Source organism: Peromyscus maniculatus, chromosome 10, assembly GCF_049852395.1.
Source record: "Peromyscus maniculatus bairdii isolate BWxNUB_F1_BW_parent chromosome 10, HU_Pman_BW_mat_3.1, whole genome shotgun sequence".
Classification (NCBI taxonomy): Eukaryota; Metazoa; Chordata; class Mammalia; order Rodentia; family Cricetidae; genus Peromyscus; species Peromyscus maniculatus.
The window spans coordinates 10,822,495-10,848,383 of NC_134861.1; the positions used below are offsets into that span (position 1 = coordinate 10,822,495).

General features: G+C 42.2%; 1 long non-coding RNA gene across 2 annotated transcripts in view; it reads left to right on the forward strand.

Moving 5' to 3' along the window:
* The first annotated feature begins 3,027 nt into the window (after positions 1–3,027).
* LOC143267503 (uncharacterized) overlaps positions 3,028–25,889 on the forward strand; it is a 41,052-nt gene continuing 18,190 nt past the window's right edge. The window contains exon 1 of one of the 2 annotated variants that reach the window (XR_013042636.1): positions 3,028–3,883. This is a non-coding gene — a long non-coding RNA (uncharacterized LOC143267503). Of the gene's footprint in view, positions 3,884–24,227; positions 24,588–25,889 lie in introns of those variants that run through there. The other variant, XR_013042637.1, reaches the window with a different exon arrangement.

Sequence of the window (25,889 nt, forward strand, 5' to 3'; positions counted from 1 at the left end):
CTGATCACCTCATTGATCCCAGCTGGCAGAAAACTAAATTGTATTCTGTCACTACCCATCAGCTTTGATGTTTCAAATTACCCAAGAAAGGAATTCGGCTTTATGGAGTCTTTATTGCCTGGATTTTGCCATGACTATTTTTCAGGCTTTCATGTGGTCAGGGCTTTTGAGCAAATAAACCCTGGATTCTGTGTTGAAGGATGAATGGCGGCATCCGTGCCTGGGAAGTTGAAGATAGCTACAGAGTCAAGAGACGATTACAGTTCATCTCTCTGCACCCATCAATTTGTTTCCCAAAGGCTTCTCCTTCATTCACATGGAGGACCTAGTCACATGACAAAGGTACAGTTTCCTCTTTATTCCTAAAGGGAAGATGGTAGTTCATGTCCAACATGAGCTTGATAGTGTGATGTCTCAGACCATGTGTACGGGTGGGCACTCTGTCATAGCATCCAAAGTGTAAGACAGAGAACAGCACAAGATGTTCTGTGAGGCATGAAGTCTGACTCTGGTCCAGAAGCAATGGTGAACCCTTCCACAACAGCAACAACAGCCAATCCACAGTGTAGAAAGCTTTAGCCTTTTCTCTTCTGCCTAAAATGGATTAGCATCACATGTTCACAGGCACATCTGTAGCTGGTTTCTGCTTATTGCTGAGAAGTACTAGTTAATTGACAATTAGAGTCTTTCTGGGTTTTAACCTTAAGTATGAATTCAATACATATCTATCTCTTTATATCTATCCATATGTTATCCATCAGTTCATCATCTTTCTATCTGTCTATCTGTCTACCTATCTGTCTATCTATCTGTCTACCTATCTGTCTATCTATCTATCTATCTATCTATCTATCTATCTATCTATCTATCTATCTATCTATCTAATCATCTGTGTGAATGAAATTTGTGTGTTTAGTTATATGTGTCTATGCATGTGTATATACATTAAAAGAAGTTTGAGGTTTCTAGTGCATATTTTTCATTATGGTCTATCTTTGGAACTTTTTTTCTATTCCTTCTTTATGTCTGTGTCACCCTTTTAGTGCTACCAGACAGATTTTTCTAGCACACCCCCAATGGATCTAAGCAAAGCATCTTTAGCTTGTATACATGGGACCTTAAGAGTCGGATGAGATTTTACCAGGAAAAGCAAGCTTGCAGGTGGGTCTCGCTTTGGTATGGAGAAAAGACTTGGAGAATTTGTCAAGGAGTCTTTTTATATATGTGTCTTCTATTTCCACCTTTTACTAATTTGCATTTTATTTCAAGACACATAGACAAAATTTCCTGAAGACATCTTTTTCATTCTGCTTGGGGGAATAGTCAAGAGCACACATGCTGCACATGGTTACTGTGTGTTTAACTTTGTTAGCACAAAGGTGTTGTACTATTTTATTTTCCCAGCAGACTTTGCCAGTGTTTAGTTTAGTAAAGGCTTTGAATTCTATCCACCATGGGAAGGTGCATGATGACACTATACTTTCCTGACTGGTAATAATTTGCATGTTATAACTTTTGTTGCTGGCTCTCTTGATTCAGAGGCATTTTATTGACAGTTGTCTCAGTTAGGGTTTCTATTACTGTGATGAAACACCATGACCAAAAGCATCTTGGGGGAGGAGAGGGTCTATTTGATCTTAAACTTCTAGGCAACCGTCCATCACCAAGGGTGGTCACGGGAGGCACTCAAGCAGGGCAGGAACCCAGAGGCAGGAATTGATGCAGAGACCATGGAAGAGTGCTGCCCAACTGGCTTGGCTCTTCATAGCTTGCTCAGCACATTTTCTTATACCACCCAGGACTACTGCATTAGGGATGGCACCTCCCACAGTGAGCTAGGCCTCCCACATCAATCATCAATAAAGAAAATGCCCCACAGACTACAGGCCAATTCTATGGAGACATTTTCTTAATTAAGATCCCTTCTTCCCAGATGATACTGGTTGTGTCAAGTTGATATAAAAACTAGCCAGCACAACAGTCTTCTAAACATTGACCCATTGACAGTTAACTCTGGCTTGTCCAGTGTTGTCTGCCTAAGTGAGTAAATGAAATGGTCAATTTTGAATTCTGATAAGATTTAAAATCACCTGGGAGAGAAGTCCCTGGGCATATCTGTAGGTGATCTTCTAGACTTCATGGGTGTCATTGTTCCATGGACATGGATTATGTACTATATCCGAGAAAGGGAGCAATCATGACTCTCTGCTTCCTGGCTGTGGTACAATATGACTGACCATATAGCTCCTGGCTTCCTCTGCTTCCCTACCATAATGTGGACTGTGTCTTGGAACTGTAAGCCAAAGTGTACTCCTTTCCCTCTTAAGTCACTTTTAGCAGTGTGTTTCTGTCACAGCAGTGGGAAAAGTACCTAGGACAGTGCTACACACAAGAGCACCCAACAGGTACATGCCACACCAGAAAACTGGCCTCGGTAGTTTTTTCCATGTGGCAGCTCACACTTTTCATTGTCTCTTGCTAATAAGTAGATTGATTTGTGATGGCTCTTCTCTCATAACAGTGGCATGTATTCTGAATATTAGCTGTTCTCTGATGGCCAGGAGGATGGAATCTTGCTTCTAGTCTACAGAATAAAAGTTCACTCATTTCAGGTAATGAGATGTGACTTCTGGCTCCCTGGTCTGGGGGGCCACATGAGACCCCAACTCTAGGGACTCTTTCAGCTGTCTGTTGTAGACTGGTTTGTTCCCAACAGTGACATTCAGCAAGAGTTGGGATGGTGTGGATTTCCTAAAGTAGCTCAGAGGGAATCTGGGCTGGACATGGGGAGAGTGCTCTGTAGGCTGAATTACTGGCTCAGGCACATGGGGAGAATCGTGAAGTGCTGCTCCCCTTCAGTCATGCTACAGGTTGATGTTCAGTTTGTGGACAGAAGGTGTGGACTGGTAGCATTCCAGGCTGGCGACCTGGCAATGTCATCCATCTGCTGACTGTCTCTACCAAGGCGACTGAAACATACACAGAAACCTCCTTTTGTAACTGTGTGCACAAACCTGATATTGGAACTGCTGTAGGAGATTAGTGGGTGCCCCAGGCAGGAGATTAGTGCGATTTCACCAGGTAAGCAGGGCTGGGCTTAGTAATGCTTGTTAGGGGATTTCCAAATAGAGTAGAGAGGACACACAATGCCTTCTCCACCTTGCTGATGAGATCACCCGTGAGTAAGGGAAAGAAAACTGAGGCCTGGAGGGCAAGTCACTCAGTCAAGGAGATTCTGAGCCAAGGATTCCCATCAAGCAAGGAAGCACTGTAACATGGTGTGGATTGCTGCAGCAAGAATTTAGACTTGGAACTTTCTTATGCTGTAAGATAATATCCCATAGTTAAGGTGAAGTCTAAATATTGGGCCGGTTCTGTAGCAGACACTCAGAAATGTCTCTTTTGAAGTGCTTGATGACCATTTCCTCAATCTTCCTAGGAACATTCTATTTAAATCTTCATTTTTTTATAAACCAATGCTGATTCATTCTGCCCAGACATACTATTGCAGGGTCATTACCTGCTTTTGGTAGCAGATGAAGTCCTGAGTGGATGTGTGTTGATAATATGAGCATGGCTTGGTCAAAGGCTCCCAGGCCTCAGCCCCATGGAAATGGCAAAACCTTCTGCTGATCCAAGTATAAATGGTGACACTGTATGCAGAAACTATCAACCTTGACATCTATAGAGAAAGTATAGAGCATAGCTTCCTGGTCCTGGATGTCTGTAACTGGATACTGTTCCCTGACAGAGCCCTCCTGCTGAGATTTAGTTAACCCACATCCTCTTCATTCATGCTCTACATCACAAACAGCCGAGTTTCCAGGTGGCTGCTGCATCTCCACCTGAGCACATGGCCCACCGAATCTCAGCTTTTCTCTATGTGAGTATATCATTTCTTCATTCTCCACTGCTCCAGTTAAGTCAATGCCAAACTATGCTGGTTGTGGCTGCTCACACATAAGCATTCTGTAAAATTAAGAAGGGAGGCACTTATCTGCCCCCTAGGAATACCCTAGAGAAACTGTCTCCTTTTGGAGGGGGACAATTAGAGTGATAAGCTTATTGGGTATCATTCTAGAATTATTCTAACTTTTTAAACTTAACTCTGCCACATAGACCCCAAGAATGTATGTAGCATAACACATAAATCATAGTGATGACATTGTATATTTTAGTTTTGCTACAAGTAGCAGGGGAAGAGCATTTACCCCTGAAGATCAGTGTTTGATGATATATTTACAAGTATTTTATTTATTTATTTATTTATTTGTTTTGTTTTTTGAGAAAGGGTTTCTCTGTGTAACAGCTCTGGCTGTCCTGGAACTCGCTTTGTAGACCAGGCTGGCCTCAAACTCATTGAAATCTGCCTGCCTCTGCCTCCCAAGTGCTGGGATTAAAGGCATGTGCCACCACCACCTGGCCAATTTACAGGTGTTTTTGTCCTGTGTAAATTTCTCCTTGGATTTTGAATGTCTTTTTAATTTCTATACCAGTTATTCATTTTTTCCCATAAAATTTGAATCATATTTTAAAATTTCCCCCTTGAACCTATGCTGCTTTCTTAAATGGACTAATTTCATATTGGGGAACTCCCTTTTCTGATTTTTCTGTATCTTATTTTATCTGTGTTTCAGGCTATTTTTTTCATTGACTTTTAAAAATCCAAGTATTTATTATAATGGATAATCTTTAATCTATTTTTTTTATTAACTTCTAAAAAATTCAAGTATTTACTATAATGGATAATCCAAAGTCACAGTCATTAGATGGGACTTTTTGTTTGTATGTGTACAAAGAGCAAGGGATTGGCATCTGGAAAGGTATAATTATCTTTAATAATATATGAGGCATATTTTTGCTTTGACAGAATCTGAAATTTCTTATTAATTATACACATTTCTAGGTACAGTATAACAAATTGATACTTATGTATAGTGTATCAAATAAAGGTAGCTAACACTGACATTTCTTCAACTACTTTAATTTTTTATTAACACAAGGTAAATGTACATGTTTTTGGAATGCAGTGAATTCTATTATCAGTACATGAATGATATGTCCTGGCAATAGCATAATTAATGTTTGTGTCTTTTTACTTTTATATAGGAAGACATATACCAGATATTTTCTCCTGTGATGGTGCTAAGAAACAAGTCAATGAGGGTTGTTCATTGATGAATGTGAGAAGCTGGAGAGACAGGAGAGGGGATTGCAAGGAGCTAGATGCTTAGGACGTGAACACTGTCACATGGAACAGTCTAGTGTTCTGCAGAGAGGGAGGGAGACCTCTTGTTGATAATCACCCATTACCAGTGGCTGAAGACATGGCTCAGTGGTTGACAACACCAGCTACTTTTGCATGGGACTCAGATTTAGGTCTCAGCACCAAGGTGGTGGCTGTCAGTCATCTGTTCCTCCAGTTCCAGGGGATCTAACACCCTCTTCTGACATCCACAGACACCAGGCACCCACAGGGTGCGCACACACATAAAATAAATCTAAAATATTTACAACATTTTTACAAAATGAAAAGAAATTCCCCATTCCTCATTTCTATGCCCTCACCTCTTTGTAAGGGATATTTTACCTGCTTACTCATTTTGGTCTTCCAGGCTCCTAGATTCTCCTTTGAGCCTGTGTAGTCTCACTCATGCTTTGAATTTCTTTGTGACTATGCCTGGAATGCTTTCATTTAGACTTGGGCAAAGGTCTTCCTACTTTGTGTTTTTCCATCTGTCTGTTGTGTCTTTCCTGTCCGTTCCTCCCTGTGGAATCTTTGCAGGTAGCGTGCGTCTGCCTTAAAAGTAGGGCGAGCCTTCCCTGAAGTGAGAGCTCCCTATACTTGGTGTTGATCTTCATGGTGGATGAGTCATCATCTTCCCCAAGTCCTTGTGAGTACACTGTTAGGCAAATTTATGCTTCTGTGTGTGAATACATGAATGTGCTCCAAAATCTTCAGATAATATCCTAGGCTTTTCTCCCAAAAATGACAGACAAGGAAAAAAATAATTTAGACATGTCATTTGAAAACATATATTCCTAGAAGTATATATCCTAGGTATTCTTTAGAATGACTAAATTCATGAAGATCTGTCCAATTTGCCTAAAAGTTTGCTTATTTTTCCTCCTTGGTTCAAAGTACAGAAGTACGGCTGATATCTGTTAATGTTGTATGTCTGTAACGTCCCACCAAAGTGAAGAAAAGTATCTTTTCTAAGCCTCCTACTAGACACAAGTTAGGAGAGTGTCTGTGATGGCCGCAGTTGCTTGGATGGCCCCAGAGGGTTAACATGACGTTGAGGCTGACAGTTGCCCAGAGCTCACAGCTGGGGTGACAAAGCTTCCATTGAGCCACCGAGTAGTTCAAGTTCCCTCTGATCCTCCATCAGGAAGTCTGGGGGCCAAATGAGCTTCCTGAGATTTCCAAGCAGAGGCTTGCCAAGGCAGAGCCCCAGGCTCACCTGCCCCAGCAGCTGGTCCACACTGTGCTGGCTCTGATTGACAAGGCACAGGTGGCCTCGTTCATGGCTGCCCTAGGGAGGCAGGATGTGGGTGGTTTCCTGATGACATCTGCACTACAATCATAGACTTGTAAATCACGGTTAGGGAGGAAAGACAGCAACTCATATAGAAATCATTTGGAAACAAATTATAACATTTTAAAAGGAAGATCTTGAAGAGTGCACACATTAAAATGGGTTGATCTCTCCAATTTCTACCAGAATAAGCAAAATGAAGCAGGATCAGTATTCCAAAGTCTCTCCTGAACTGGCCCTGTGTTCACTCAAAAGTCACAAAGGGCCAGTGTGCATAGTCATATTATCCTCACTGAGTTCAAGGGAACAGATATGTGGATATATTGCTTCTTTTGTGTTAGGTCTACATTGAACCTTGCTATAAATAATAAAAATAATGAAAAACAACTGGAAAATATCACTACAAAGTACTTTGTCACATTTTTGCAGCCATTAAACTCAGTTAATTTATTAATTTGCCAGCCTGAGTATTTGCTAAGTTCTTGGCTGGGTTCAGCTTGTGAAGCTGTCACTGGGGACATCTGTGTTCCTCTGAGGAGGAGATCCCGGCCTGCGATCCTCTCCTGATGCAGGGCATACATAGGGAAAGTGGACCTCTCCAGAGCCCTATTGAGGCTAGAGTGTCCTCTGAGATATTTAGGGGGAAATAACACTTTAGTCTTCTAACCACAACCTAAGATTGCACTAGAGTCACAAGGAATGTAAAATAGAAATATAAGCCAACTCTCATGTAGACTTGGAGGCCCTTAAAAATCAGTTGATACCAGGAGCACAATGATTAGGAAACAATCTGGTAGGTAGACATGTCTAGAATCAACCAATAGATGAAGTAGAGACTTGTAACACATGGAGGAGCTCTCAAGGCAGGTGTGGCTTATCACTCATTTGCTGGGCCCCTTCCTTAGGTAGCTTATGACTGAGAAGCACATTAAATACGGAAAAATGACTTTGACCTCCAATTCATCAGCATTAAAGAAAGCCATTCCCATGAAAACCCGGTGCCCATCTGGGACAGCATTTCTTGCACTGGAGAGCATGGTAGGAATGTTAACCTGAGAATGGAGTCATCAGTGATTGTAGGCTTTGATGACTATAAGAAAATGACAGAGATTGGACTCTTCTCACGAGGAGGGGAGGAGAGGGGTGTGTGTGTGTGTATAGATATATTTTTGAACTATATATTTGAAATACTTTTGGGAGAAGTTTAAAATTGAAGCCCCACATGATCCAGCAGCCACGCCTTTGGGTGTACATCAGAAAGATTTACTGATTTGTATGCCTACATTTATGACAATGCCAATTGATGAACCAACCCAAGTTCCATAAGCAATGAATGAACAGAGGAAATGAGATTACGGACAAATTGGAGGACTGTTTAGCCTTGATAAAGAAGGACATTCTATCATTTGACATCATGGATGAATCTGAAGGTGATTATGCTCAATGAAGTCATCCAGGCACTGTGTGAGCCCATATATGGGATCTGGATGAGATGGACTCAGAGACAACAGAGACTGGGAAGGTCTTACCAGGGGCCAGATGTGGAGATAAGATGTCAGCTAAAGATTATGAATTTCAGCTCAGCAAAAGAATGACTTCAGGAATTTATCATACAGCAGTGTAAATACAGCTAAAAATATATTGTATATTTGAATAACACTAAAATGATAGATGTTAAGTGCTTTCATTACAGAAAATATATGAAATGATGAATGTATTAATTTTACAGATCATGGATATATACACAAAACATTATTTTGTACAGTCTATATGTAATTGTCAAATTATCGTTTGACAATAAATAATACTTTTGAGGTTTACACATTCATCTATATTTATTTATACACTAAATTTAAAAACTTCCTTAGATATAATATAAGACATAAAGTTTGATCAGAGGTACCCTGGATGGTTGGATAATGCTGCTCCTAGAAGACATGGTTCACTTGATGAAAATCTCAATGCCAGGCATGGATTGCCTCCTAATGAGATATTGGTCAAAGAGGCCCCAGCTGACCTCCTCAGCTACCATTCAGTCAAGGTCCAGTGCTTTGAATCAGTCCACCCCAACTCTATTCCATCTATGAGCTTCTGGAGCACATGGAAGAGCTGGTCCTACAGAACCAGAACTGCAGGATCACCATGACTCTGGCAGCAGTGGGGTATCTAAGACAGGTATTGGCAATGGTCCAGTGTTTGCGGTGCTTTGGAAACCAGAGACCTTGAGAGAGACCAAGGAATTGTTGGAATGAATGTTTGCATTCAAAGCTACGCATGTTCAATGGAGAAGTGGGAAGGACGGAGGAATGGAGCGAGGCATAGAGAGACTCTATGAAGATAATATGTGTGTGAAAGAAGCCTGTGGGAGACAGGGGAACATGCTGTTCCTGAGTAGGGCTGATGAAGGTGTGTATCAGCCTGAAGGTTGAACTCCAGCTTAGCCCCTGAACCCTCTGCCCAGCCATACAACTGTCCTGGTGCTGGACAGCAGGATGGCCAAGATGAAGAATGGTTCATTTTCTGGATTGTATCTCCTAAAAGACATCTGTGGCCCATGCTATCCTTGGAGGTCATATTGAAGCCCAAGGTTCATGTGAATGTCTATGGTATGTCCCTACAATAGCTGGGAGCTGTGTTGATGTCCCTGGCCCAAGTCACTGCTAAAGACCATATGGATGTCCTTGGTCTGGGATGCAGCTGAAGCCATATTGGTTGGGCTATGCTGCCACCAGGGACCATGTTGATGTGAGTGGCCTGCACTGCCTCTAGAGCTCATGATGATGTCTGGATCCATGATGAAGGCTATGTCATTTGGGGTCTGTGTTAATATCTGTGACCATGTTACCCCCCAAAGCTATGTTGATGTCCTTGGCCTGTGCTCCCACCAAAGACTATGATGGTGTCCATGACGCATGTAGTAGCAGAGGGCCATGTTGATGTCCATGGTCTATACTGCCACCAGAGACTATGCTGGAGTCTGTGGCACTTGTGGCACATGTGGATGTCTTTGGTATGTGCTGTCTTTAGAAACCATGTCTCCATGATCTATGCTCCTGCTAATTGTAAGCGTCAAGGAAACTACCTTTTCCACGATACTGATGACTACACACTCACATCTGAGAAGGAGAAACATAGAAGACTTCTGTGACAACAGGCCCCCTAAAATAAGTAACAGATTAGACAGGAAGCCACTGAAAAGAATTCTTAAAGTTTTTGATATGGATGCTGAAGTGTAGCTCTCCACAATTGATAGCTTCTGGGAATGTTTGGATGGGGAAGGACTCTGTTTTCCTTAAGGGGCTGGCCACAAGGTATTTTTGACCATGCTCTAGTGAGTATATGGGCAACATATATTGGTCTTTTTTTTTTTTTCTTTCTTCTTTTCTGGGGGTGTGGCAGATAGACCTGGGTGGACTGGGAAGTGAATGTACTCAGGGTTCATGATGTGAAATTCCCAAACATCAATAAAAATAGGAAAAAATATGAAAACACACTTAACCTTAAAAAAAAGAAAAAGAAAAAGAAAAGAGCCTTTTTCCCATTATGGCCAGTCTGTACCCTTTGATTAAGGGGTGAAGTAACTGCCTGAGAAGGGCCCAGTATGGGTTGCAGAATATTATTTTAAGATATATTACATTTGTTTATGCTGTGGAACATTTGTTTAATGATACAAAGATGTGTTGCCTCCTTTTAAGTTTCATTTGTTTAACTCTGTGAAGCTGTGTTACTTTGCCTGTCTAAAACACCTGATGGTCTAATAAAGAGCTGAATGGCCAATAGTGAGGTGGGAGAAAGCTTGAGTGGGGCTGGAAGGCACAGGAAATAAATAGGAAGAGAAATCTAGGAGGAGAGGGAAGAAAGAGCAAGAGAACAATGCCACCCACTCGACCACCCAGCTAGCCATGGAGTGAAAGAAAGATATATAGAAATAGAAAAAGGTAAAAGCCCAGAGGCAAAAGGTAGATGGGATAATTTAAAGCTAAGAAAAGCTGACAAGAAACAAGCCATGCTAAGGCCAGGCATTTATAATTAAGAATAAACTTCTATGGGTGATTTATTTGGGAGCTGGGTAGTGGACCCCCCAAAAGAGCTAAAACAACTAACAACATTTTGGTGTTCCAATGTGGGGCCATAGAAAGCTGGACAACTCCAAATGTGCACTGATTTTTGTATTGCTGACTCCTGGCCATGATTGTGAGATGGGCAGAGTAGATGCTTGATAAGTAGTTGCTGATAATTTTGTTTGTCTCTTTGAATGGGTAACAATAAGTATTTCCCAATATAGGAATTGGGGTAGAATTCTGATGGGGAAGAGCAAGGATACGTTGCTTCAATGAACTGCATGTGTGAACACTTCAGAGTGTCAGCCTTAACTCTTACCATGAATCACTCATCTTTTGTTTGGAACAGTGGGATGGGCTGAGAGCTGCTGCTGTCCCCAATTGGGACTAAAGGTGTTTGTAGTCTCACTCACTGTGATGAGAAGCCTCAACATCAGCTGATTAGCCATTAGCCCAGTACTTACCTTGGCATGGCCTCTGTTCCCAAGGTCTTTCAAGATCAAAGCCAAGTCTCTGAATTCACTACTTCCACCTCTACTTTTCCCAGGCTGGGCAACAACACTCCAGTTAGATTGGATGAGAGTGCAAAAGGTGTCTGCTTTTCTTCCAGATCTACCTGATGTGTCAGAGATCAACTAAATTAATGGAGCACTAGCATCCACTCATTAGTTGACTTAAAAAATTTTTTTATTGATTCTTTGTGGATTTCAAATCATGCATCCCAATCCCATTCATCTCCCCATCCAATCACTTCCTCAAGGCCTCTAGCTTCTGCTAAACTATTGATACGGGGCTCTCACTGAGACTCCTCTTGGAAATCCTGTTGTTATCTTGTGTCATGGAGATTCTGTGGCTTTGAATCTGCAAGTCTTGGATCCATCAGTTCAAAGATGAGGTGGATGTTAGGGTGGGCTACCTTGTAGTCCTGGTTCTGGGTTTGGGTGGTAGCTGGGTTGGTCAGTCTGCCAACTTTCCCTCATTGTCACTACTTGGGCAAGCTCTCCTGCACTGCCCTGGCTAGCTCTCCCAATGTAGCAGACAGCAAGGAATAGGGCCAGTTCTCCTGCTCTCATGGTCTCAGGTCCAGCTCACCCACACTCACACTGCCAGGGCGAGCTCTACTGTTTTGCCTAGGGCAGGTGCAGGGCCCACTAATCCGTAGACTTTTAAAATTTATTCAAAACACATGCTTTTCTTCTGCATTTACTTCATGGGCTTAGTGTCTGAAGAAATAAAATGTTGACTAAGAAAATAGGATCAGCCTATCTTTACCCCTAATCAAAGAGTACAGGTTGTTCATCAAGAATGGAGACAGAATGAAACAGAAATTATGCAGAAGTATATTTATAATTCATATAGCCAAAGTATTTTTGTCCAGGATGGAGACAGTGAGTATCTGAGCTCATAGCTTGCATCGGTTCAGGGGCAAGAATTTTTTCTGTGTAGTGTTCACATGCAGTTGGAGAGCTAGGGATACCAACATTGTCCTTCTTTAAAATCTGGAGATCTGTGAAAGAATGGCTACATTGTGCTCCATCATTATTCTGGTCTTTTGAATTTGCCTCCTTCATTATCTGAAAGGGACCAATGAGGTGAACCTTGGGAACAATAATATACTAAAATCCCATGCAACCTATTTCTAAATCCTTTACTTATGGGACAAATCATACCTGATCCAGGAACAGTGTCCGTGCCTGTGGATGACTTCATTCATCGGGATGGGATGGAGATAGCATTGGGATGGCAGCCTTATTCGTACTGAGAGTCCAGGGCAGCCTGGTCACTGTGGAGAGGGTGGACCAGGAAGGAAGCAGGCAGTGTGGCAGGGAAGAAGGGCAGAGATCTAATGGCTCAGGTCCTGGTGTTCAAAGTGCTAGGCAGGACAGATGGGCATGTGTGAGCCTCTAGGAGTTCAGAGCTAAGTTCAAAGAAGAGGTTTGTGTCTGGACAGAGGGCCATGCAGCTCTGAAGGTGGCATCAGATACCAGGAGTGGTTTGACTTTGTCTTATCACAGTTATTTCTGAGTACTTTTATTTTTAATACTACTTTATTTCACAAATAAAAGTTGTATATATGTATAGTGCTCAGCAAGATATTTTGCAACATATATATAGTGAAGAATGGTTAGGTCAAGCTATTGAAATATTGTTTTACATTTATTTATTTTGTACATATGGGCACAAATACCATGGTGCATGCATGGAGGTCAAAGATAACCTGAAGGAGGCATTTCTCTCTTTCAATGATTTGGAATCTGAGAGTTGAACTCAGGTTGGTGGCAAGTGCCTTTACTCACTAAGTCATCTGGCCAGCCCAGTGTTGACATATTATTGCATAAATATACATTTATGGTGAATACATGTCACAGGTACCAATCTAGCAATTCTCAACCCATTTCTAGCATCAACCGTCACCATGATAGACTACTTGCTGACTACTTCTAGTTAGTTTTACAAAGTACACCCACCTTTCAAGGCGATTCCTGGCTTGTCATGGGGACCAAGGGAGTCCTGGGCCCACAGGGCAGAACTGGGCTTAGCTGTAACACTGGGTCATTGCCCAAACTCCCAGACATTTCTTTCCTCACCTTCACAGCAGGGACATCACCCCAACCCTAGGGCTACAGAGGGGATGAGCCAGAGCACAGCTTGGCTCTATCACAGAGCGGGTGTGTGAGGTCTGGTATGTCTAGATCTGAAGACATTTAACCATAAAGAATCCTAGAAAAACTGGCTAACACAATGGCTTAAAATCAAAGATAGGCACTTTGGCTTGGAGGAAATGTTTATCTTGTATCTGAATTTTTCTGTGCAATGCTTAAATCCTCACAACATTCCTTGCTAATTGCTTGCTCTGATAACTTAGTGTCAGTGAGTTCATCTGCTTCCTTTCTTCCTTCTTCTCTCCCCTCTTTCCTCCTCCCCTCCTATCCTTCCTTTCTTCTTTGCTTTCCCCATTTGCCATGCAGGGTCAAGCACAAGGGATATAATGGCAAGATATAAGTGGCACTGAGCAAATTCTCAAACACAAAATAGATGTGCTATTTCTCAGAATGGGGACTGAGTCAGTCATGGTAGGGAGAGTGGAACAGCTGAAACGTGCAGCTGGCATGGTCCCTGTTATTGTCTGGGATACCCAGAACTTGGGTCTCCTCAGCCATGGACATGAGGGGCTGTACAGACTGATGAGTCACTGGGAGCTCAGCTTGTTGCAATACATCTCATGTGCTTTTTAGGGGGCATCCCCTGGCTTCTTGGAGTAGAATCATACACCTGGTTGGAAGGGGCTCAGTTTACTAGTAACTCTGGGGCAGATGCCAACTGTGTTCACAAAGATTTTGTCTGCTTCTGCCTTCCTCTTCCCATCCAAGGCCAAGTGCTTACCCTTTGCCCCACTGCAGTCTGATTTTCTGTTGGGTTGGGTTGGTAGCTGTGCCTTGCTCTCTACCCTCACAGCTCACTTTCCCCCTAGGATCCTGTCTTGGTCACAGGCCCAGAGGCTCTGCCAGCACTGCAAACATACATATACATGGCTCCTTCTTTCATGTTGTCTCTTCTGATACAACACTTTCATGTTGTCTCTTCTGATATACATTGCTGATACACTCAGATTTCATTTGTCTCAGCTACAAAGGATTCCTTGCTCATGTCAGAGCTTCATCCCAAACCCTTCTCTGTAGGCAAACTTTTCTTTCCTGCCTACCAGTTCCCAAATACCCAACACAGAGACTCAATATTAATTATAAATGCTCAGCTGATAGCTCAGGCTATTACTAACTACCTCTTACGACTTAAATCAGTGCATTTCTATTAATCTACATTTTGCTACATGACATTACCTCTCTTTCATCTTGCACCCCATTTCCTTCCCCTGTCTCGCTTGCAACTCCTCTGACTCTACTGTTCTTCTTCTCAATGTCCTTAGACTGGTTTTCCTGCCTAACCTTATCCTGTCCAGTAACAAGGGCTACTAGGGTCCAGCCCTAATAGTCCTCTCCCAGAATCCACAGGAGAATCTACAACCAGCTGGGAATCTAATCTTAGCAATATTAAATGAATCTATGCTCACCATGCTCTTTTAGTCCCTTCACTTTATTGTTTTAAGTTAATTCTAAATCTACAGCTTCTTTTCTGCTCTCTTATACATTTCTCTGCTGTTCTCTCTTTGTTCTATCTTAGTTCTACCTCAAATCTCTGAGTTTTCCAGCTGTTATACACATACAATCAGCAATTCTCTGGCCAAACCAAGGCCACAAGGCTTGAATTCTGTCAGGGTCATAAACGCAGATAAGAGTTTACACCAGGCAGTGACTGTCAGGCTTTCTTTATGACTCAAGGAGGGGGTGACTTTAAGAGTCTCAGTGAACTCTTAAAGGGAAAGGGTCAAATGAGAGGGAGAGAGACCTTAAATCAACTAGGGAAAGCTAAGAAGGGAAAAGGGGGATCCATGTGTAATACTCATTCCTAAGTGTGGTTAGATAATAAGATGGTTAGTGAACCAAGGTGAAAGGAAAAGGAGTTAGGAATTTGTTAGTGCGAGGTCAGCTTGGGGCAGCACTTTCCTCTCTGCTGGCAGGGTGAGCCCAGGGCATGCTAGTGCTCATCTACCTGCAGTCTGTCCTTGGGTGTCTGAGAAGTGTCTCAAATGAAGTATTTTTGCCTGGAGATGGCACTGGCCAGATGTCTGCTAATGGAGACAATTACAGGAAAACAGACTCTAAATCTATGCTAGAATAAGAGGAACAAAGACCTGATTATGGGAAAGGAGTCTGTGCATGACTGTTTTTATACATAGCCAAAGGAAAATTATTCACACACCCCAACATATAGGGGAAATTATGCCCAATAAATGATCAATAACACTGTTAGAAGTCTTTAGGAAAAGAATCAGATGTGAAGGTGACAATAACACACAAAGAATTCACTGCAGGAAACAGCTAATACATTCAAAACTTGAGTTTTGTCTTCAACCTCCACCAGACCCCCTGGCTTTAATAAGTCAGCCTTGTCAGTGCCAACTGAATTCTTACTTCATATTTCTAAAGCCCGCAGCAGTCCAGCTATTGGCCAGTCAGCTTCTTTATTAAACCAATCACAGCATAATTTACACAGTGTACAGAAGGATTATTCCACAGCATTCCATCCTTTTGTCTAAATAAAAAAAGAAAGGTTTTAAATTTAACATAGTAAAATTATATACAACAAAAAAAGTTATCAAGAAAGAATTACATTTACAACATCCAGTTCATTTGTGTTTGACAAAATCAGAGAAAATATTCGATCATCTATCTTATCTTTGTGAGTCTAAAACTTTCATATCTAATTTACCTTTTTATCATAACTAAGGAAAACTTTAAGTCTAATTATTTACTCTTTAATTCCATCAAAGATCCCAGAAGGGTGTAATGTTACTTAATGAGAGAGACATCTGCCTGGCTGAGCAGTCACCCAAAGTTCTTCTGTAATGTTGGGCCATCCAACTTTGGCCTATAAGCCTAGTATATCTGACAGACATTTTTGAGAAGCAGGGAATTTTGAAGGACTGTCCTACCTTGTCTTTGCAAAGTTTGGCAGTTGCTTTCTTTTGTATCCTACTGGTCCAGTTTTGACAGTATACTGTCAGCAACTGAGGCAAGGGCAATTTCTTTGCCCAAATGACTAGCTTTTGTCATAAAGAAAGCAAGCTCCATACAGAGGTTCTTCGATGTCCATTATTTTCTTTTGAAGCAAATTGGTGAGGTCAGTAGCAGACGTATCTCATTATGATGAAAAACCTTAAGTTATTAAGCATATTAAATGCCACATTCTGTAGGTCCTTGAAGTCCTTGAAGACTGTCTATCTAAATATATATGTTTATCCTTAAAAACATACCTAATGTGACTATAAATTTGATATTATAAATGACTAACTACTAGCCTATATTTCTTAATTATAAATTATATTTTTTAAATGAGTTGCATAGGCACAATACCCCAAACAAGAGTAGAAACATATATATGTACAGTATAACAAAATTAACTTTAAATTTCTATCGATAAACCAAAATCCATACCAATGTAAAGTATTTTGAAATTAATGGTTGTTTTTTGGATTAAAGCAGTTCAATAACATACCCCTTTATCTTATCATTTCTATATCATATCCCTCTTTTTTCCTTTAGGAAGAGATCTTTGAATTTAACTCTTGTTTAACATTTTTTTTTTATTATGACCAATTACAATTTGTAACCAACCCTCCTTAAATGATAATAAACATCCATAACTCTTATTTTGGAAATGTAGGCATCATTCTCTAGATTACTTCCTGTTGTTTGTGGGCACTGGTTTCTTTGAACCCTGAGAAAAATTTAGGGTAATGATTAAATCTTGGCTATAGTAGTTTGTGAGACTGAATAATCTCAGTTAGCAGCCTTGAAGCTGTTCTGGATGCAGAACCCCGAGGGAAACTGTAACAGAGGCATTCTGAGATGCTGGATCAACTGGGCCATCAGTTTTCATTGATGTCTTATCTCCTTATTCTGAAAATATGTAAATTTTTAATGGTACATTACAAGTGTGGAATACATGGTGTGTATAGGCCAGTGAAAGATGATTTTTTGTTTTATGTTTGAGCAGGTAAAATATGCATTACATATCTTGTAGTTTTTTTAGGTTTATTGTTTTTGTGTCTGTAGCCATGATTTCAGGGGGTCTTCCCCAATCAAACCTGATTATTTTATAACCCAGAATGAACCCACAGCCTCTCATTTCCTGTATAAATAAAAGCATAACCTTTTTTCTAAGGTAACATATCTTGCAACTTCCATTTTGAAGTCAAGACATTTTTAAAATATATATGTTGGTTTAATCCTGCAGTTTTCATAATCCAATGTGTCTTAGGAGGGAGCTATCATTCCTTCATTAGCAATAAAAAAACCCTAAAGACAGCACAATAACATACAGAATCCAGACTATCTATATTTCCCATCTTTATGTGGCTTATTATATTTTTAGTACTCTATTCCTTTTAAGGACTTCATTACTTTAAACTATTTTTTAGTCTATAACTGTTTCTACCCTTTCTCTTTTTCTTTCCCAAGCCTATGTACATTTTTAAACACACTGTAACCCATTTAGAGGTTTTTTTCCCATCAGAATTTTTCTTTATTTTGTATCTGTAATCTTTTTCTGACCATAGGAGCCTTTAAACTGCTCAGCAGCATGGCTAGGACCCCTGTCTCTGTTTTGGTGGCTGGCTTTGCCTTACTTGGTTCCCTGAGAGCCTAGCTTCATGGTGGAGGTACTGGCAGGAGAGCTCTGGGAAGTTGTTGAGTCCATGCTGTCACCAGCTAGTGTGCTGACACTGCTCATAAACCCCATTTAAGGGTTTGGTAGTGGGGCCTCTTTAACAAGCCACACCCATTTTTGTCACTAGCACTGAGCCACGAAGCCATCTCTTTAAGGAGTCAGGCCTCTGCTTGCCACTAGCAAACAGAAAAGGTGGTTACCCAGAAGTCACTCTTGATTCCATTTTTGTATGTTTAGGATCCTTTTTTAAGCTTTGTCAGGTCTTATGTGGAAATTCCAGCCACGACGCATTGGAATACCATTTGTTGGCAGACTTTTCTTTCTCACCCACCAGTTCCCAAATAACTGACATGGAGACTCAACATTAATTATAAATGTTTGGCTGATAACTCAACTATGTCTTACAACTTAAATAAACCCATTTCTATTAATCTACATTCTGCCACATGACATTACCTCTTTTTCGTCTTGCACCCCTGTTTCCTCTCTGTGTCTCCCTGGTGACTCCTCTGCCTCTGCCCTTTTTCCTTCCCAGTGTCTTTAGTCTGGTTTTCCCACCTAACGCTATCCTGTCCAGCTATTGGACAGTCAGCTTTATTGTTAAATAAATCACAGCATAATTTACACAGGGCATGGTAGGATTATTCCACAGCACCTCTCTCTGTGCTCTGTGCCATGTATACTGGTTCCTATACTTTTACATGTGCCATGTGCTCACCCCTCTAGCTGGATAAAGTTGTTTTCAGGACTCAGAGGAGATGAACTAAAAGCTGAGAATGTTCAAGTTCCAATATAAAATGTGTACATAAGCTATGCATATCTCATACTTTTCGTCACCTCTAGGTTACTTGTAATAGCTAATATGGCATAGATAACATATAAACCATCATTATACTGTATTGTAAAGAAAATAATGGCCCAAAGATATCTGTGAAGTTTTGGTACTGATGCAGAGCTTTTTCCCAGATATTTTTGATCCCTGTCTCTCTGTCGGCCTCTGACTCTCACATCCTTTTCCGTTCTCTAATTCCCATTTAGTCCTTTTAGGTGTGTGGCTCCCAGTGGCCTTTTTATCAGCAAGTCTGGTTGGCCCTGAGCCCCAACTGGGGGTGCAGACTTGGAACTGTTTACTGTTATCCCCAGTATGAACAGCAAAGGAAGCTGGAATACCGAGGAAGCTCTGTGGGTAAGTGCTTAAGTGTATTCAGAACTGCAACTTGTCATCTTCGTCCCGAGACCTGTGGGTGCCTTATGACTGGGAGCATCTTTGTTCTATGTTCGTATGGAAGCTGGGGTTTTGGTGGAATATAAAATGGTATCCACTCTCGTACCCGCAAAGCTTGGGGAGGAAGAGAAGCACTAACTTGTTGGGTTGATAGAATTCGCCCTTTAGACCAGAGCAGAAAGAAGTTTACTTTGTGCCACTGCACAGAGAGCAGCGAGCCCTGTAAATGCATAGAGATGGGCTATGTGAGGTTGATATCTGCTTCGGGCAAAGTCCTAATTCAGTTAGGGTGAACCACTGTACATACGGTTTCTTATGCAATTCCTACCATGCATATGGGGACAGTTATCAAGTGCAGCTAAGTTTGTTTGGTCATACCACTGTGCTGTTCTGCTATTTGGACAAAGGAGAGTCTTTTTTCCCCTGTTCTAGGGGTACTTGGAGGTGTGTATTGAAGACCTATTTCATTTCTGGTCTCTCAGTCATGATCTGTCCTCCATATAAAGGACTTTCTGTCCCAGTAACTCCCTTCTCTTTCCAAAACAGACCATGAGGGATCATGTTCCTCACAAGCAACCAAACTAGTAAAATACCCCCTCCACATTTCCTCAATAACAGGGTGTGTTTCAGTTGGGCTCCATTTCATATCAGTCCTAGAAGTGCATACAAAGCACTGATGAACTGCCTTAGTTAAGGTTTCTATTGCTGTGATGAAACACCATGATGAAAATCAAGTTGGGGAAGGAAGGGTTTATTCGACTTACATTTCCATTTCATTCTCCATCATTGAGGAAGCCAGTACAGGAACTCAAACAGGGCAAGAACCTGGAAGCAGGAGCTGATGAAGAGGCTATGGAAGAGTGCTGCTTACTGGCATGCTCCCCAGGGATGGAACCACCCACATGAGCAGGGCCCTCCTCCATCAATCACTAATTAAGAAAATGTCCTACAGACCTGCCTACAGCTGAGTCTTCTGGAGGCATCTGGAGGCATCAACTTCTCAACTGAGGTTCTCTCCTTTCAGATGACTCTAGCCTGTGTCAAGTTGACATAAGACCAGCCAACACAGGGGCTCACAGCTCTAGAAGGTTGCTTTAGAGTGTGCAATCTCAAGGCCATAAGATGTTGCATCTGGCCTCAGTGCCCATGCTTTGGCCCCTTAGCTTTCCATCACTGGTCTTAAAATTCAGGCTTCTGTCTAGCACATCAGTGTTAACTGGGAAGTTTTTGGAAATATATCTTCTCAAGCTCACCTCCAGGTCATTAATCAAGAACTCTGGAAGTTCTGCTAGGAACTGGGGCATGACCTGTCCTGTGGGGACTTTAACATGGGCTCACCTTATCCTTATCTGATCCCCAAGAGATATATCCACAGAAGAGCAGATCCTGAAGTCAGCACCCCCATTGGAGGTTGCTCATGAGTCAGATGAGAGAACATGATGACCAGAACAGGCAGGAATGTGGACAATCCACAATAGATTTTCAAGATGAAAGCTTCTTGCTGACAAGCAGAAGGGCAGTGCACTAATCTACAGGCTTATTGCTCAGCCCACTAAGGTCCCTGGCCCAGGCATCCTCAAGCTTTTGCTGGGTCTCTTCGAGGCTCCTCTGGAATCTACTGCCAGCTTCCTTCCTCTAGCTTTATTCCTGTACCCACTATCAACACAGTTCTCATCTGGCTCCTCCTGTCACACAGTCTCCTGGAGTCTATGTGGAGTCTCTCATTTGCCCAGATCAACACAAATTGCCCTTGCAATGGTGCATATCTTCATGGCCCACCTACTGACCAATCTGGTCAGCAGCACTGTGCAGACTTCTCTGCATCTTTCAACAATGTGGGAAGGAGATGAGCATTTACCTGCTTCATTAAAAAAAAAAAGAACTCCAACATGCTTCCCATGCTTCCCACTGGCTGTTTCTACAGTGGCCTCAAGGGCAGACCAGGATGACCATAATGGATACTTGGATTAATTTATTAATTCCTTATGGAGATCCCTGATTATCTCTCTTGCCATAGTTTGTTGTGAAATAATCTTTTTGTACACTGTGAAGATGTGTCTTTGCCAAGGTGCCTTTTGAGTAGTTTATTAAAGAGATGAAAGGCTAATGTCTAGGCAGGAAGAGTTAGGCAGGACTTCCAGACAAAGAGAGAGAAGAAGAGATGAATCTAGGCTCAGGAGAGGTGCCAGAGGACACAGAGAGGAAATAGGAGGTGCAAGATGGAAGAGAGTAAAAAGCCATGAAGCAAAATATAGATTAATATAAATGGGTTAATTTAAGTTGTAAGAGCTAGCAGGACAAGTCCAAGCTATAGGCTGAGCTTTCATAATTAATAAGTACCCATGTAATTTTTTGTGAGCAGGTGACCCTAGAAAAATCTGTGTACAATAGTTCTCTGACATGCCCTTGAGGATGTAGAGGAAGCAGCGTAGATACAGGGTGAAATGGTTGGGGTTTGGACTAGGGTGTCAGGTCACCTAAATTTAAATTCATCATTAAGTTGTTTTGTGTCTTGACCAAGTTTGGAGGGCAATGAAAACAGATTTTCTCCTAGGATTTCCAGTACTACCACATCACATTAAAGCCAAATATGCTTTTCTGGAAGAACTTTGATATTTCCATTTCCTTATTGGCTGAATTTCAAGTTTTAATTCCTTAAAGGAATTAAAGCTGCAAAAACTGAAAAAAAATACACAAAACAACCAAAATATCAGTCATTCATCTTTGTTTCATGATGTGGGTAAGCATTGTGGGGGTTCTTTGTGGTCTAGTCATTAAACTGTTTCATCTCTAATAAAAGAAAGGAAAAGAGTAGCATTGTTATGAAGATGAGTATTCTCCCTGCCCAGTAGATACAAGAACCATCTCAGGGGAAAAGGCTCCTCCTCTTACCTAAGACATTTTTCAGTAGTATTTAAGTAGTTTTGGAAAATGAGTTGTATTTAAGTAGTTTTGGAAAATGAGTCAGGCATGGGGAGTGGGGAGAGGAAAAGAGGCTTACCTGTGTGCTCAGCACATGGGGGAAACCAGCACAGCCTAGTGAGGACCAGAGTCCCCGTTTGGAGCTGTGCCACACTCATCTGATGTGCTCACTGATGCTTTCTTACTGAACCACTGTCCTATAGACCCTTCTAGTGAAAGCATTTATAATGCATCCTTGAACAAAAGAGACATTTCTATGGATTTTAATTCTAATGGAAAGAAAGCCTCCAAGCCACAAACAGAATGCATGTGTGTATCACATGGTATTTAGAAACCTATGGGTAGAAGCACAGAGAATAAGGTGTTAAATAAAGGGGTCGGTCCATGAGGGTGGACAGGTCGAGGTGGAGGAATTCTACTTATTGGAAAGAGATTCCATTAGTCTTTATAGGAAACTGAAGCTGGAGAAAATGCTTGAAAGGGGGAGGGAGGTAGAAGGTCCCTGACATCCACCTGGAAGAGTAAACAAAGGACTGCAGGTACCTGAGGAGCACTTTCCCTGGGATGAAGGAAATCCTGGCCTGGGTCTCATTCCACTGAAAGTTACCCTGTGTGTCTGTGTCTTGTTCTTTATTCTGAGAGATCTCTTCAGCAACAGGGTTATGCAAACTGAAAAGTAACATGGTTTTATGTAGTTCATATATGATACTCGGATGCAGGCCATATACTTCCTTCTCTAATAGTGCTTATCTGTTAATGGGCTCCCCTTAGCAGCTTATTCTTTTCTAGAATTTCTTTATTAGATTCTTTGTAGTTTCAGCCCACTTTCCACTGCCTTTGTGAAGTGTGTTCTTTGGAATTCACATGCCCCCCTATTTTATTCTGACTTCCTTGTCACTTGGCAGCACTGTGAGCTGGAGCACTGGAAATATGTCGGCATGGCATCAGGGGCTCTGGTCGTGCCCTTTGGATTTGCCTTTGCCTGATGTGTAACGCCACTTCCTGTGCCGTTCTCTGGATTTCCATTTGACCCTGCATTCAGTGGCCTTTTAAAGTTGAAATTATTATCATCATTATGTGTGTATGCATGCACACTTGTGTGCATGATCGGGGGGCTCAGATATCAAATGGCTTGGGTGTGGAGGTCAGAGGGCAACCTTATGGAGTTGGTGGTTGGTTCTCTCCTTCCACTTTTAGGTGGGTACTGTGGACCAAACTTAAGTCCTCAGGCTTTTCACTAAGTGCCTTTTCCTGATAGGCTATCTCTCTGGCCGCTCACTCCATAGCTTTTAAAGCATTGTCTTCTGACAGAAAGATAACACCAATGTCAATTTGTATTCTTAATGTCTTCAGCACTATGAGTGTTTATAGGCTAGAAGAGTATTTAAATATCCATGTAAAGGGAATAGTTCTTGGTGCAGATGGCTCAGGGACTAGGAGCATGTACTTACTGCTCTTATAGACAATTAAAATTCAGTGCCCAGCACCCATATAACATATCTGCAACTACAACTCCAGGGGATGTGACATCTTCTGGCCTTGTAGGTACCTGTACTCACATGCACATACTGCACTACCCATTCATATAATTAAAAATAAGGTAAATCTTTAAAGGAAAAAATTCTTAAAGGGATGAGACCTCTTTCAAAGATAGGGAACATGCTGTAATAATTATTCACTGGGAAGCAGAATTATACTTATAAGGAATCCTGCCTCTTTTAAAACTTGCCTATGTCCTTAGATATGTGTTTTCTTTCGTTTATTTATTTGATGTAAACATCAGTTTTCTTTAAATAAAATAATGGTATTTTCAATGTGCATGTTTCTTTTGCTGGAGGGATCTTTAGCATCTGGGGCTGTGCAGTCAGAAGGCAAGGCTCTGGGCCATGGATAATCCTCACAGTGTAGATGGAGCTATCCTGACGCTAATGAATGCGGTAAACTGTCAACTCAGCTCTGGACATGCTCCTCTTCGTTGTCTCCTGGTCTCCTTGTCTCCTGGGAGTAGACGCCTGATTAACTGGGTGGTTCCCGCTGAATGATTAGCATACCCCCAGGAGCTTTCATACAGAGTAGGGTTGGATTTGGGCCTCCTGATCTGGGCAAAGGACCTCTAGTAGCCCTGTGACTCAGCAGTCACATGGCGCTTCTCTTATTACATTCCACAAAGTGCACGGAGGAGGATAGGAGAATGGTTGGGCGACTCAGGGGTATTTTCCAGTCTTCGTAACTCCGCTGTTGGAACCTGCGGGTTCCATCTTGGCCTGGATTAGCTATGACACACAGCTGTGACTGACTGCCCCGAGTGATGCGTGTGTTACCCACAGCTTCAGGTAGGAGTCAGCCTGACTCAGGCCTTGGCAGGCGCTGGGAGCTCTCTGCTCCTTTCTGTGCAGCGCTTGGCAATTGGGTGGCCGTGCCAGGAGAGATACACTATCTGAGAACATTAGCAGAGCTGTCACTCTTCACGGCTCCGTGTTGCTGGAAGATGGCGTTGTCACCCCTGATCAAAACCACCTGCCGCTGCTCCTCCAGGAGGCATCTCAGGTGAAGGTGAGTCATGAAGAAGCTTCAGGTTTCAGCTGGTGAGGGATCACGCAGGCGTCATCTCACTGAGCTGAAGGAGACCCTGGGGCACCAGAATGCAAATCTTTCCAGACGCCAGCCTCCCTCTGGGGCATCTTGCCAGGCAGAGGCACCATGCTTACTTTAAACATGGGTGCAGAACCTGCTGTTCTATGAGACTGTTATTGGTGGTGATTATACCAATACAGCTCTAACAGTACCCGGTAGATGTTTGGTCTGGAAATGGGTGCCGTAGCCATGAGGCCCTGTGACTGATTTGAGAAGTTCACTAAGAGGTTTATGTCCATCCAGTTTATGGCCTGAGCAGCCAGAGGGAGCACATGTGGTCATGTTCTTGTAGACTATTCTACTTATGCTTTGTTGGTGTGTAAGTGCTAAGGAGTGAATTCCTAGTGTCCTCAATGCCCCCTCAGAGAATGAAAACATGATTCCTTCTGGATGGGGGGGTGGGAAAGGAAGGTCTTTGCTTTACTGAGTCACACTTGCTCTCTTGCCTTGGTTTCTCTGGTTGTGGCCTGGTTCTGACATGCTGGCTTGTCTTTGGTCAATTCTCTACAAGCAGACCTGTGGAATAATAAGAGATTTCACAAGGATTTGTTCAGAGAGGAATATTAGTAAAGGACTCAAAGAAGAGCAAAATGGACCAAGCAAAATCCAGTCAGAGATCCAGATCCACGATCCATGGGGTACTGGGAGGGACCGCAGGCAGCATGTGTTTGCTCTCTGTGCAAGAAACTGGGCTCCCATTTCTCCATGGAGTCAGGCAGGGCCCAGAGACTGGAGTTTCTGATCCCCTGCTTCAAGTGGGAGAGGGTGCCAGCAGCAGATGGATGGGCCTGTGTAGATGTAACCAACCGTCTTATTAAATAAGAAACACAGAACCAGTGTAAAAGAGAAAGCCAAGAGGTCAGAGCTCAGAGCTAAAATCTCACCCTTCCTCCTGTGGTGGTCCTAGCTTCCCGAAAGAGATCTATTTCCTGTGTGTCTGTCTTTTCATAGTCTTTTGTTCTGCCTTCTCATTGGTTGTAAGCCCAAACACGTGACTGCCTCATCACTGTCTGTATGTACAGCCCCCCAGGTCTTAAAGGCATATGTCTTCAATGCTGGCTGTATCCCTGAACACACAGAGATCTACCTAGCTCTTCTACCAAGTGCTGGGATTAAAGGCATGTGCCACTACCGCCACACTCTTGCTATGGCTCTAATAGCTCTGACCCCCGGGCAACTTTATTTATTAACATACAATCAAAATCACATTTCAGTACAATT